This window comes from Pongo abelii, chromosome 5 (assembly GCF_028885655.2).
Source record: "Pongo abelii isolate AG06213 chromosome 5, NHGRI_mPonAbe1-v2.0_pri, whole genome shotgun sequence".
Classification (NCBI taxonomy): domain Eukaryota; kingdom Metazoa; phylum Chordata; class Mammalia; order Primates; family Hominidae; genus Pongo; species Pongo abelii.
The window spans coordinates 145124264-145139003 of NC_071990.2; the positions used below are offsets into that span (position 1 = coordinate 145124264).

General features: G+C 40.6%; 1 protein-coding gene and 1 long non-coding RNA gene across 5 annotated transcripts in view; one reads left to right on the forward strand and one right to left on the reverse strand.

Moving 5' to 3' along the window:
* The window catches only part of PHACTR2 (phosphatase and actin regulator 2), a 298625-nt gene that overhangs the window by 29661 nt on the left and 254224 nt on the right, over nucleotides 1–14740 (forward strand). The window lies entirely within an intron of this gene.
* On the reverse strand, nucleotides 597–2723 carry LOC129060093 (uncharacterized). Its single transcript, XR_008526514.2, has 3 exons — nucleotides 2459–2723; nucleotides 1276–1316; nucleotides 597–907 (listed from the first exon to the last, which is right to left on the reverse strand). It is a non-coding gene; the product is annotated as an uncharacterized LOC129060093 (long non-coding RNA).

Consider the following 14740-nt stretch of genomic DNA (forward strand, 5'->3'; position numbering starts at 1 on the left):
GTAGATAGAATAGTCTAATGATCCCTCATGCACACGGTCCCTGTCCCTGTTACTAACTCATAGTCAAAATTGTTTCTTCCTCATGCCTATCTGCTTGCCTTCCCCAACCTCAGAATATTTTAAAATAAATTCCAGACATCATATTATTTTTCTTATAAATATTTCAGCATGTAATACTAAAGAATAAGGACTTTAAAAAAAAAAACCCACAGTGCCATTATCATACTAAAAGAAATTTAACATTAATAATATTAGCTAGTCAGTCAGCATTCAAATTTCCCCCATTGTCTCATCAATGAATGTTTGGATCAGGATCCAAATAAGTTTGACCCATTCCATTTGGTTCAGAATTTCCTTTTGAAGTGTCTCTGTAGATGATTTGTCTAAAGCCATTAGCAGCCACACACTCAGTTCTGTGTTCCTCATCATCTACACGTCGCGTTCCTTTCTGTGTCTTTCCCAGAGCAGTGGCATCTCTTGTCGCTGTAACACTTTCACTTCTTTAATTCACTACCTCGAATCACCAAAGTGACTTTAGCGCCCCAAGTATTCTGGAGTCATTGTGAAAGCTGCAGATGTGGTTTAAGTGTGTTTGGCTTTTGAAAACCCCCAAAAGTTTAGATATGCGCAAAATTCATGGTTCCCTCCCTCTCTCGTTCTCTCATTTAGAGAGAAGAGACACTTTCTCCTATAGTTGTCTCCATACAGGCTTTGGTCTTTGATTTTTTATTTTTTATTGATTTTTATTTATTTATTTATTTATTTTGAGACAGAGTCTTGCTCTGTCGTCCAGGCTGGAGTGCCATGGCATGATCTCAGCTCACTGCAACCTCCACCTCCTGGGTTCAAGTGATTCTTCTGTCTCAGCCTCCTGAGTAGCTGGAACTACAGGCACACGCCACCACGCCTGGCGAATTTTCGTATTTTTAATAGAGACAGGGTTTCACCATATTGGTCAGGCTGGTCTCGAACTCCTGACCTCAGGTGATCCACCCACCTCTGCCTCTCAAAGTGCTGGGATTACAGGTGTGAGCCACCGCCCCCGCCCCTGTCTTTGATTTTGAAATGCCAGTCTGCATCAGCTAGAACCTTCCCTACGCTGGGGTACTGAGTTGAGGAATGAACTTCCCTCTTTGTTGTTTGCTCTGTGAAACTTTTGACCTGTCTGTGTAATCCTTAGATGTATCGAGGTTTAAAGTATGCTCTGAGATTGGGGAGAGAAGAGAAGGGGTTTTAAAAACAGAAACAATCGAAGCATTGAGCGTCAAACTTTACCTCTAGAAAGGTTCCAGCGATTCCCACGACTCTGTCATGCCCTGGAGAGAATTTTGGTATAGTCGCTATGCATCTTTTCACAAATTATCATTATAATCACATACACAATTTTACCCTTTCTAAATTCACTGTGACATTATAAACACTTATTTTCTGTTGTTACATATTTTCCTTTACCTTGATTTTTAAAAAACCATAATATCCAGGCCTTCTTCCTTGGAAATACAAAACCACTGAGTAGCGACACTCAGAGTTAAGGGAACAGAATCCCAGGCCTGGTTTTGCCACCAACTAGAGATACCACCAAAGGATTGTCCCCTGAGTTCCCAGAGTTTTCTCCTCCCTTAAATGGGTACCATAATTCTTACTTCACAGGATTGTTACAGAGATGAGATGAATTAAGGTTATAGGGCCCTCGTAAACTCTAAATTAATATTCAAAAATAAGGTGTTAATGTCTATCTTTAGAGGCAGTAAGCAAAGCTGTGGAAACTAAGTAGTTAGTTCTCCCTGCTGATCAAGGCTATGGTACTCAAACCTTGAATCTAGGGCCCAACACTTAAGGAGGGAGAACCTGTGTGTTCAGGCTATGCTCCAGCTGCTGGCTCAGGGTAGGGGGACTTCCTCCCACATATAAGCAAGAGGAATCACTGAAACAGAGTTCAAATATTCAATCCAGAAAGCAATCAGTAATGGAAGAATTGTAACTCTGGTTTCTTTATAAATGGAGCTGAGAATCTCAGATATTTCTGATAATTTAATGAAGGTTTATGAAATTTTCTTAGTCTTCCTATGCCTTTGTATTTTGATTTTTAGAATGAATGTACTTCAAGCTTAGCACGTCCCTTATACACTGTAGGAGTATGATAGATCTATGTTGACCTGAATGAAGGTATGAGCAGAGGAGAATTATCCATGCAAGTATGGTATTATTTACATTCCTCTTGTTATTGAGCTGGTGATTCCAGTATTTCTACGGAATAATAGATCAACGGGCACATTTCGGATTTGATTAATCAGAGCTGCAGATGTGGTCTGACAATTCCTCTCATCCACTCAGTTCTGCTCTCTTGGTTGCTTTCTTGATTCCTATTCCCAAATATATTTCTCCCTGGAGACTGTTTTCTTCTGGACTAGTCTCTTAATCTTCCCAACCCATATTTGGAGAGATGTTTAGTGCTCACCCGTGACCATGAGAAAGTGTTGCACTTTCTGGCCTCCCTTGCAGTTAGGCAGGGCTATGTGATTGGTTCCAGCCAGTGTGGGCTGTGAGGGAAAGAGGTGTGTTACTTGTGGGCTGAGACAGTGAGAAGCTCGTGCATAATTCTCCAGGCTTTCTTTCTTCACCTCATCAACTGAGGAGGCCACAAGTTCAGGAATCATAGCCATAGGATGGTGGAGCCACCATTGGCCTCAACTCTGAGTCACCATGGCAACAGCCTCCTTGGAGAATCATGTGGCCCACAATGGACTTTATGTAATTGAGAAATCCATTTTTGTGGTGTCAAGCCAATGAGATCTGGGGCTTATTTGCGACAGTCGCACAATTGTGTTTATTCTGACTACACATTCCATCTCTAAAATGGCCTCAGTCTGTTCTCTGATTTTAAACCTTTCTTGTATGTGGGGAGTACATCCTGAAAATTTTGATGTACTTATATTATTTAGATTATATTGCCATATTTTCCAAACTGTGGCCTACGTACCACTGGTGGTATGTGAGATATTTTTATACGGAATATAGATAGACATACCTGTTTTTTAAATATTTATTTACATGCATAATTCACTTCCACTTATGGCAAGTGATGTGTCTTTCCCATTCTTAGTGGTTGCATAAATGCTTCTTTTACAATAACATTGGAGAAAATGAAGTGACTTAAGGAGAAATATCCAGCAGATAAAAGTATAATTGATGTGCAGATATGGCAAAAGTCTGAGAAATGCTATTCAAATGACTGAAGATTTGAGAAATGCTGTGTATGATAAGTTATATGGTGGAATGTCTTAAAGAAATCTCCACCAGACCAGGAGATTTTCATTTTTGACAACCAGTTCACAGCATTCGATTCAGTAGATGTTTTTGAATGAGTAAACATTACTATAAAAAATGTTTAAATCTAGGAACCTAAATAATAAAAGCCCCAGTCCAATCCTTTGAGGTCAATTTCATTGTTTTTCTCCTTATTCTCTGCTCTTAACAGATTCTGTTTCCCTTAAGTGTGTTAGGCTCAAATCAGATTTAACCAAAGATCAGCATTCATGGCATCATAACATTTAAGAATTTAAAATATTGTGTGCATGACATTTTTAAAAATAATGATTTGCTTTGCTGATATTCAGAAACGAGGTTGCTGTTGGTCTGAGTCACAGGTGGAGCCCCATTTGTTTTTCCATTCAGCCACTCGCTGGCCCTAATCACAAATGTCTTTGTACTCACAGTCATCTTATGCAGGGTTTGTACTTCGGCTTCTCTCACTGTGCTGGAGATTAAAATGTGAGATGAGGAGTAACAAACTTGCCAGTGACATGGAAGTAAATATTATTGTTTTTGGGGGGTGACATCGACTGCATTTCAAATACAGCCATGAAAATGTTCTATCAATAGCTTTCTATCGATTGGCAGTTTTGTGCCTTTTCAGTTCAGCTCCCAGAGCTGGTCCTGATGAGGTGACAGGCAACTCACCCCAGGTGTGGCAGGCCCCTCCCCACTCTCCTGGGGCTCTCCCTGTCCCCCCCTTGCTCTCCTTCCCTAATCCCAACACCTTTTTTATGAAGATCAATCCTTTGTACAGCAGCCATGGCCAGCGTGAGTTGCATGTGCAAGTGGAGAAGTAGCAGGTTCATCGACTCGTTCTGGCAGGGGGACTCTATCTTATTGAGCACACTTTTGACAGTGGAGACGCTGCCTTATTGCAAATCCCTTCCCGGACTCCTCCTCTTCCTCCAAAATTCAGGCTGAAGACAATTGCCCTGATTCCCTAACCTAAGGGATGGCTGTGCAAGTGGTAATTGATGTTTATCAAGTGCCCCTGAGACTCGAAGAGGCAAATTATATTCCTATTTTTCATGAAATTTAAAAAACTTTCTAATTTAAGATCATTTAACTTTTAGCTGCTGCAAAACTAGTACGTGGAGTTCTTGTATACTCTTCACCTGGACTCCCCAAATGGTAATATCTTACAAAACTGTAGAACAATGATGGAAATCAGGAAGTGAATGTAGGTAAAGAGCAGTACAGTCTAGTACTTCTAACTAATCTGCAGCTCTCATTCAAATTTAGCCAATTATCCCACTAACAATTATCATTGTTAGTAACAATTATCATTGCGGTGTTTGCCAGATGGTGACTTTCTAGTTATCATTCCTTCTGCATTTATCCATTGGAATTCTACTACGATGAAGAGCTACCACTTCTGAGCTATTTATTCATTCAGTTATTTATTTGTATCAGTGTGGTCTCATGGATATTTACTTTATCCTATAATCCATTACTATCATTACTTTATTTATTTATTTTTTTAGAGACCCTCCAGCTCTGTCACCCAGGCTGGTGCAGTGGTGCAATCATAGCTCACTGCAGCCTCAAAGTCTTGACTGAGCTCAAACAATCCTCCTACCTCAGCCTCCTGAGCAGCTGGGGCTACAGGTGTGCACTGCCACACCTGGTTAATTTTTTTAAAAAATTTTTTATAGAGATGAGTTCTTGCTATATTTCCCAGGCCAGTCAATCATCACTCATTTTGTTGCCCAAATTGTTGTGCAATTGGCTATCGAGAGTTTGGTACAAGTTTACTCCTGTGTCCATTTGCCATGCTCCCATCATTTAAAAAAATCATTTCCTTACTTTCTGGGACCACAAGACGTTCCAGACTCATCTTGTGTTTTCTCTGTACCTGCTTTAGAATCAGTCTTTTCTCCTATGAGCCCTGCTTTCAGTATTATTTTAATGTTAGGTTTATAACATTCTGTTCATGTTCTTGGAAAATTAATATGTACCATATGGGAGATCTCTATGTAGGAGATATTAGATATTCTTCTACCATCTACAGAACTGATTTCTTATGAAACACTGGTCCCAACAACATGTCAGATTATGAGGAGCATAGCCTATTTTGAAACATATGCTAAAAAATGGGAAGCCACACAATTAGGATTTTCACCAAAAAATCTGTTTTACTCTTTCTTGCTTCTATATTTCTTTTTAGGAGGTAACTACAGGTCCAATATCTTTTAGATTTTTTGTTGTTTGTAGACTTCGTTTTTTGCTAAGAAATTCTTTTTGCCCCATGTAAATATCTTCTGCAGTTTAGCTCCTCACTGGCTTGAATTCTCCCCTCATCATATTTTATCCTGACACCTTCCCTCTTTGCTGAATTCTTGATAATAGCATCTCTGTTTCTCTGGATCTTGTGCCAATTTTTCAGTCAATCTGATCAATATATACAGCCTCAACACTGAAGTGAATCTGAAAGTTTCTTGACCAAAACTAGAGTCTAATGCCTCCATCAAATATATCCCAACTATATATTTTTTCTAAATAGAATGTGTGTCAGTGTTTGTGACTATGTGTTTATTATAGATTGATTCATACTCAAACACTAACAGTGTTTTTTTGTTTGTTTGTTTGTTTTTTGTCATTGTGATCGTTGTTGTTTTTGAGATGGAGAATCTCTCCATTGCCCCAGGTTGGAGTGCAGTGGCACTATCTAGGCTTATTGCAACCTCCACCTCCCCGGCTCAAGCAATCCTCATGCCTCAGCCTCCTAAGTAGCTGGGATTACAGGCACATGCCACCACGCCCAGCTAATTTTTGTATTTTTGGTAGAGACAGGGTTTCGCCATGTTGGCCAGGCCGGTCTCAAATTCCTGACCTCAAGCAATCCACCTGCCTTGGCCTCCCAAAGTGCTGAGACTACAGGCATGAGCCACCGTGCCCAGCCAACAGTGGTTTATTTTCTTTTGAAATTCACAAATCTTACTGCTATGAATCTATTATCATCAAATTCTAGAAGCATAATGTCTTTTATCTGTGGAAGTTTGGTCATCATTAGATAAGAATCCAAAATAAAAAATGAAATGTTTTTTACTTTCTAATTTGAAATAATTCTGTCCTTACAAAACTGGCAAGACTAGTACCTAATGTTCTCATAGACCCTTCACTGGGTATATGTATAATTTTCTTATATATTGCATTTCATTGTATATTACATTCATGATCTTCCCACTCAGAACTAGTAGGGTCATGTGGTAAACATCTGTTGAAAATGCCTTAGTGTTATATTCCTGTGGGGAAACCACCTCTACCCCACATTATCAACCATGTGATTTGGAGAGATTGACCCATTCTTTGTTCCTGGGCTTTACTTGGCTTTGGCCAATCATCAATGGCTGCGTGCTTGGTTTAAGGGTGTGTCCGTGATCCAATTCAGGCCATTGAGATGCATGGAGACTTTCACTAGGTCTTATGGAAGTTTCTTCTCTATTCCATGGAGGTCCCTGGATGCTACATTATTATGTTTGTCATCCATGGGAGCCAGCCCAACTGTGAAGGTTAAGAGAGAAGAGCCTAGACAATTTCTGAGCTTTGAGAATGGATGCAGTTAAGCCTGAGGCCAGCCCTACCTCCAAACCAGTTTTGTGAACCCATGAATTTTCCTTCCCTCTTTTTTTTTTTCTAAGTATTTTTGATTTCGGCTTTCTGTAGCTTGGAAAAGTTTCTGTTGATAACGGATCTTTTTCTGTGCATTCTATCGTGTTATTTGTGCCTGTGTTGGCAATTATCTTAGTTAATTATGTGGCTGTTTTTCTTCAACTAAATTATGATATCCTTGAAACTGTGGACTAAATCACTTACCTGCCTTTCTTATATTTGTATGGAGCTTAGTCCTTCCATTTAGCTGCACTCTGAGGGCTAAATTTCCACCAGGCCTAGAACTGGGTCTGGTTCTCCATAACTGTTTATGGAATCGTGAATTTTATTTAATATACTACCTGTTTTTGTCTTCTATTATTGCATAGCAAATTACTACAATCCTAGTGGCTGAAACAAGTTACAGGTTCTATGGGTCAGCAGCCTGCGAGCAGCTCAGCTGGGTTCTCTGCTTAGGGTCTTGCCAGGTCACACTGAAGGTGTCAGCTGTTCTCATCTGGAGCCTGACTGGGGAAGAATTTGTTTTAAGCTCATTACACCTGCAGGCAGGATTCAGTTCGTGCAGCTGTGTGGCTGAGTGCCCCTCGTTTGCTGGCTGTTCACTGGAAGCTGCTTGAGGCTCTCACTGTGGGCTTCCTCAGCGTGGCTGCTCAGTTCCTCAAGGCAGGAAGGAGAATCCCGGTCTCTAGTTCACTAAGGCAGCGTCTTAGATAATGTAACATAATCACAGAGTGGTGTCCTGTTCCCTTTGCTACATTCGATCAATAAAAACAAGTCACAAGTTCCATCTACACTCAAGGCTAAGGGATTGTACAAAGGCATGGCCATTGGAGGTCTGTCCTCCATGCTACCTTAAAAGTTCCTGTTCAAAGAGTTTTCTTTAAACATAAAAGTGGGTTCGATGTCTCTCAACATTGATACCTATCATAGTAGGCAATTAGATTTTTAAAGTTATAACTACTTTTTTTTCTACTCAGGAGAGGCATTAAGTTTGCTTGAAATTTCTTCTTATGATCACCTGTATTTTATTTAGGTTGAATCATTTTGCAAATGATTCCCTGGAATGTGTTTAACTTTTCAAAATACTTTTATATTCTTTTGATGGCATTAAAAAAAAAAGCAGTGGCTCTGAGATAGTTACGTTGGAAATTTGATGTGAGTATTTTCCAAGAGCCCAAAGGACTAAGCACTGTCTCCTATAAATATTTCATTTTTGTTCTAAATCTAACAGCTGGCCTTCTCCTCCTCTCCCCCGATTTTTTAAAAACTAAAGGCATGGTGTAAAACAACAACAACAACAACAACCTCATACACTCCTTTACGCAAAGTAAAAATTAACACACTAATAGACTTGTGAAATTTGGCCAGATTTTCCTTTATCTATACAGAATGCCTAGATGTTGACTAGCAGATTAGATTTCTCAATATTTACTTGGCTAGTTAATTGTAACAAATATTCCATTTGGAACATAATTAAGAGATAATAAACAAAAAATAGGCAAATAAATAATCATCAACACTCCAAAAACATTTTCAGCCAGTTAATTATTTTCTTGCATATATTTTCATGTTTTTAATGTTTTACTTTACATCTGCTAATTAATTTCTCCATATTGTTTATACACAGTCTTTGAACATCATGATTTCTATCCATGGTTCATAGTTCAATGAGATATCTTAGCTTTCTCTTTTACAAAAAGTCTTTTAAAAATAACTTATCATATTCCTATCTTTAGGTTTTAAACATCGTTTTACATAATTTGTGTACTTTTTTTTATAAGCACCATGTCTTAATTTTCTAGCACACCTGGAAATGTTATAATGTGACTTAGTCTTTATATGAATGATCTGTCCTTTATATTCTTGATGATGAACAATCAAAACGCCAGTTTAGAGGATGGCTTTCAGAAAGATGGACTTGGAGAAAAAGCGCTCCCTAGCTGCTGTTTTACAGTGTGGACACTAGATGGTGTAGTGGTCATACTGATCAGCCAATGTAATATTGGTGGGACACCGGAGACTTGATGTTTGTGCTTAATAGCTTCCATTGAAAAGACAGATGTACCTATAAATGTATTGTTTGAATAGTTCTCTCTCGTAAAGTACTGAAGTCCTTGAGAAGCAATATGAGATAAATTACTTTTTGTTTTTAACTATTTAATGTTTATTTATCTTCCAATCATTTTAAAACCTTTATTGAACCGTTTTGTTAAGTAAAAATCCAGTCCCTCTTGGGGTAAATTGTTTGCACAATACAATTGATTCTTAAGTACATTAAGTCTTTCTAAGTGGACATTTGTTTTCAATTTAGAAAAAAAAAGTCTATGTTCCAGTTCTTCGAACAAATATTTTTGAAGTTTTTTAGAAACTTTTTAAGAGTTGCTGTTTTCAGCCAATAGAGCACAATCACATTTCTGGAATGAGATATATCAGACAAAGCCAATGTCCTTGACTAAATTGAATCTTTTCTAAATTGATGTCCAACAGTACTAACGTAGATGTTATAATCTGCATATCCAAAGGGTTTTTCTTTATCTTGGCTGGAAACGTGGAGCATCTGCAAGCTTGGTGTCTTCACATTAGATTACTCTTTGTGTGCTAGAATTTGCGATCCAAGCCTGAATCCTTTAATTACCTTTGAGTTATATAACACCCAGGGGACAAACTGGAAGAGATGCTGCTGTATAACACTCCGCTCTCATGACATAGCTTTGGAAGGTCTCTCTTCTCACGCATTTTCTAGATTACGTATTTTACAAGTCATGGGGTGATTTTCTGTTCCTGAAAAAGCAAGTTTGCTGAATTGCATTAATTCAAAAAGAAGCTGTGCTTAAAAATACAAGAAAACAAAAAGTTTAACAGATTTTACATTTATTTACTTTAAGCAGTATTCATGACTACCTAAATGGCTTCAAGGGAAAAGTTTATTTCTAACATTTAGCTTTTCAGTTTTAAAACAGAAGTTGAAAGAGGGAATATCTGTGGTTTTTAAAGTTAACCTAAAAATTATTTGAAGAGGGGCCGGGAGCAGTGGCTCATGCCTGTAATCCTGGCACTTTGGGAGGCAGAGGTGGGTGGATCACTTGAGGTCAGAAGTTTGAGACCAGCCTGGCCAACATGGCAAAACCCCATCTCTACTAAAAATACAAAATTAGCCGGGCGTGGTGGCACACACCTGTAGTCCCAGCTACTCAGTAGGTTGAGGCATGAGAATCACTTGAACCCAGGAGGCCGAGGTTGCAGTGACCTGAGATCGTACCACTGCACTCCAGCCTGGGTGACAGAGACTCTGTCTCGAAAAAAAAAAAAATTATTTGAAGAAGACTAAATTTCCTGACACTGCTTGTATTATAGGTATATACTACTTAAAACTCTATGCTAACATACACAAAAAGCAACAAACTACTATATCAGTTTATATATTTATGTGCTTTAATTTGTATAAAATACATTTTGGGGGTTGTGATTTATGATTTACCTTTATAATTAGGTGAACTTCTTTTGAGAAGTTGAATGAAATGTAAAAAACATTTTTCAATTTTAAGTTATATTTTAAGAACACCAAGAATTTTGCTGTGGTGGATCTTCTGGTAGAGGGAAGATTCAGTCTTTTTAAATTTTATTTTAGCATGCTCTGTGTCCAAAACCCTGTGCCAGGCAACAAAAAAGACACATAAAAGTAGCCAACTTGGTCCTTGCCCTTGGGCACTCACAGTCAAGGTCATCAGTATTTTAAAATAAAATATCACCTAACATAGGGAAATAAAATTATGATCCCAGATAACAATAGAGAAGATGAGAGAAGGACCCTAGGGGTTAAAAAGGTGAGGAGAGGCTTTGTGAGAAGGGAAATATTAAATAGTATTAAAGATTATATAAGATTTTGACTTAGCAAAAAAAGTGTGAAAAAAACTCCAACCAGGAGAAATGTGATGAGCAGAGGCATCGAGATGAGAATGCCCCCTGTGAGTTTTCAGTTTCGCTGGAATTAAAAGCTAGGAGATGAGACCAAATTGATATATCGGAACCCTATTATGCAAGGCTTTGAATCACAAAACTCAGACACTTGAACTACAGCCTCTAAACAGTAGATAACAGTTGAAAATATTTGGGTACCAGTGTGAGATCCTGAAAACCATTTAAAGAGATTAACCTGGTAACCATATCATCGATGGAAAAAAAAAAAGTGAGAGAGGAGAGATGCAAGGAGAGCCAAGAAGCACCTGTTTAGGTAGCTTACATATGAAATAAGAGCTTCAGCAGAGGTTCAAGAAGTACAACCAAAAACAAGGGATAGTGAGAGGTATGGTAAGAGAAATATGACTATCAATATAATGTTATAGTAGCATGTACTGTGCAGGTAAGTTCTCATTATTTATTTTTCTAGATTAGTCTAAATCTGGTCCAAGACACTGCATCCCCCGTTCGTTTGCCAACACCGGTGAGAATTCCACAGTCAACTTGCTTACTAGGCCCCTCCCTTTCCCTCTCATGGATTAAATCAGCCATAGTCCAAATGCAAAGAGGGAAGGAGCTTCATTTACTGTTGTTCCTTCACAAAGGAACCATCGCAGTCAAGTGCAGTGCTCCATGACAGCTGGAGAGGGGTCCCCAGACCTCCATCCTCACGGTCCAGGATGGGGAAGTCATAGCCAGATTTAGCAGTTCCCCTTTGTCAGTGCAATGCCTCATCCTCCATGTTTCCCCTTCTAGGATGATCTAGTTTGATTCAACTCTTCTTGGCCCTTAACTTTCCTCAGGGAGGCAGGGGAGGCCAGAAGTCAAGAGAATAGATACCTGGCATTAGGCTTTCCCCATGAGAAAGCTTGAGCATGGTAGCCATGGAAGGATGTGTAGGTTGTTCACTGCTCAAGAGCATTGACTGTGGGGAAGAATGGGGCTGAAACGCAGCCTATACCCTGCTTGCCAAGCTGGGTACAAAATCACTCCTGCCAACAAGAAAAGGAGGAAAAGGACCTTTTAAAAATATTTGCTCTTGACTTGGATGCTGAGGGCTATATGGAGGGCCTGGACAATGAGGAGAGGATGAGGAGGAGGAGAAGGAGGAAGGAGAAGAGGAGGACGTGAGTGCAGAAGAGGAGGATGAAGACGGTTATCACAATGGAGAGGTAGATGGTGAAGAAGACGAAGAAGACCTTGGTGAAGAAGAAAGGAGTCAGAAGTGAAAACAACTCAGAGATGAGGGAGAAGACGATGACCAAGTGGAATAACATATTTTCAAAAATGCCTATTGTGATTTGTGTTTTTACCCATATCCCCTCTACCCTCATAATCCTGCCCCCAAAACTTTTTTTTTTTGAGACAGGGTCTTGTTCTGGCACCCAGGCTGGAGTGCAGTGGCATGATCATGGCTCACTGCAACCTCTGTCTCCCGGGTTCAAGCCATCCTCCTGCCTCAGCCTCTTGAGTAGCTAGGACTACAGGCACATGCCACCACACCTGGCTAATTTTTGTGTTTTTTGTAGAGATGGGGTTTTGCCATGTTGCCCAGGATGGTCTTGAATTCCTGGGCTCAAGTGATCCCCCCACCTTGGCCTCCCAAAGTGCTGGGATTACAAGCGTGAGCCACCGCGACCCGCTCCAAAACTTATTTTTTTCTTATTGTAACGTTGCTGTGGGAACAAGAAGGGAAAGGTGTACTGAGGGTTGCTGGAGGAGGGAAGGTGTGGGGGAAATAAAATACTATTTTTATTGTCAAAAAATTTGCATAAAGGAGACTTACGGGCCAAGGGAGGTCCTGGTTGAAGGAAGGAAAACATTTTGCTTTGCAGGGAGGATGAGTCTTTACTAGAAAACAAAACAACAACAACAACAACAAAACATCCCCCAAACCAGCAAAAATGCCCATTTTAGCAAATTGCCCTATTATGTGTGTAGTTTTTAAGTAGACTTTCATATATAAGAGAGACAAGGAAAGAGGCGAGCGGACAGCTGAGATGAAAGAGCACAAGGAACCCCCCCAATAAGGCACTATCTCAGAGAAGGCGCTTCTTTGGGGGTCACTCAGTGAGACCTGGGAAGATGAGGGGAAGGGGCCTCTTCTGCAGATGGTAGCCTGGAGGAGAAGACCCTTTTCCACTGCAACGAGACAATCAGCGGGAAGAATGAGTGGGTGTGTATTCATTATCTATTGCTGTATGACAAGCTACCCTACAGTGTAGCTGCTTAGGAAATACATTTATTGTTTCTGTGGGTCAGGAATCCAGGCACATTTAACTGGGCCCTCTGGCTCAGGATCTCTCCCAGATTGCAATCAAGGTATGCGCCAGGGCTGCAGTCATCTCCTGGCTCTGCCGGGAGGAGCTGCGTCCAAGCTGACTCACGTAGTTGTTGGCAGGGTTCTGTTTTCTGTGAGCTGTGGGACTGGGGACCTTAGTTCCCCATGGGCTGTTGTTTTGCAGGCCACCCTCAGTTTCTTGCCACGTGGGCCTCTCCATAGGGTAGCTCACAACATGACCACTGCCTTCTCTCAGCATGAGCCAGAAAGAAAATCAAGAGAGGGATAGCAACATGGGAGTCATGATCTTTCTATAGCCTTGTCTCAAAAGTGATATCCCATCCCTTTAGAAGGGAGTCAACTTGGGGCCGAGCGCAGTGGCTCACTCCTGTAATCCCAGCACTTTGGGAGGCCAAGGCAGGCAGATCACAAGGTCAGGAAATCGAGACCATCTTGGCTAACACGGTGAAACCCCGTCTCTACTAAAAATACAAAAAAATTAGCTGGGCATGGTGGCACGCACCTGTAATCCCAGCTACTTGGGAGGCTGAGGCAGGAGAATTGTTTGAACCCGGGAGGCAGAGGTTGCAGTGAGCTGAGATCATGCCACTGCACTCCAGCCTGGGTGACAGAGCAAGACTCCATCTCAAAAAATAAAATAAAATAAAATAAAATAATAAAAGATAAAAGAAGGGAGTCACTTGGTCCAGGCCTCCATAGTGTGGGTGGCTGAAGGAACGTGAAGATAAATGTCTCTGAGGAGAAGAAGGTGAAATAATTAAGAGGCTTAGGTTTTGGATGGGTCACCTACACAAATGAAGTGACCCAGAATGCTGAGGGAACCAGGGTGGAGGTAAACTGGGAGCTGGGTGCTAAAACTTCTAGGGTGGGAGAGAGAGTGACACCAGGTGTTGAAATTACAGAAGGAACCATTTCTGGCAACACAGCAGACCAGATATCTTGTAAAAGTCTTCCATTACAGAACACCTACAAATCAGGAGCTCAAAAACAGATATACTCTTTAAATGTCTAGCCAAAATTTTGGAAAAGTGTGGGAAATCCCTCAGGGCCAAAACCAGAGGGAGTTGGACACCAGAGTGATAAGCAGACACTGAAGGCAAGGCCAACCTCAGGGCTTGGCTCAATATTCTAGAACTTTACCCTTGTTCTCGAGTCTCCGTGTGGACAGGGGATGAGAGTTACCTGGTTTCTGCTCCTTTGACTATGGCATAGACTCTGTAGATGTCTGTAATTGACCGGGAGGTATGAAGATGACTGTATCAAGTTATCCTCCTGGCCAGGCGCGGTGGCTCATGCCTGTAATCCCAGCACTTTGGGAAGTCAAGACAAGGAAGGAGGTGAGCAGACAGATGTGCTGGAAGAGCACAAGGAACCCACCAGTCAGGCATGATCTCAGAGAGGGCGCTTGTTTGGGGGTTACTCAGTAAGACCTGGGAAGGTGAGAAGGGACCTTTTCTGCAGACAGTGGCCTGGAGGAGAAGCTCTTTTTCCATGGAAACAAGAGGAATGGCAGGAAGGATGAATGGATATGTGTATTAATTATCTATTGCTGTA